Source organism: Triticum dicoccoides, chromosome 7B (assembly GCF_002162155.2).
Source record: "Triticum dicoccoides isolate Atlit2015 ecotype Zavitan chromosome 7B, WEW_v2.0, whole genome shotgun sequence".
In the NCBI taxonomy this organism is placed as follows: Eukaryota; Viridiplantae; Streptophyta; class Magnoliopsida; order Poales; family Poaceae; genus Triticum; species Triticum dicoccoides.
In genome coordinates, this window is record NC_041393.1 from 369,265,234 (window position 1) to 369,265,781 (window position 548).

The window sequence follows — 548 nt, forward strand, 5'->3', positions numbered from 1 at the left end:
CATTTTTTTTTGTCCGGACGCACTTCCTTGCGTGCTAAGATGTAGCTGGTGGGTCCCAACAGTCAGGGGGCGAATCGTTTTTTTTGCCCGGACGCACTTCCTTGCGTGCGAAGATATAGCTGGTGGGTCCCAGCAGTCAGTGTGCGAATCATTTTTTGCGGATGCACTTCCTTGCGTGCGAAGATGTAGCTGGTGGATCCCAGCAGTCAGGGGGCGAATCATTTTTTTGCGAAATACGGTGGCTCGTTCGGTGGGTCCCCGCTGTCAGGTGGAGGAATAATTATTTTGCGCGTAATAAGGAGGCACTTCCTTGCGGCTGCCGTGGCCCCGGCTGTCAGCCTCTCCACGTCCTTGACCACGTTAACCACGTCGCGCCGAGAGCACGAGGGCGGTGGACGACAGCGAGGCTAGGAGGGGACGACGTGGAGCCGGGGAATACGCGGCAATGGATGCCCACGCGTAGAGGAATATGAGGGTTCACTCGTTCGGCTGCGGTGTGATGCTGCCGTCGCCGCAGAATAACAGAGGGTGTGGGTGCGTAGAGGGAT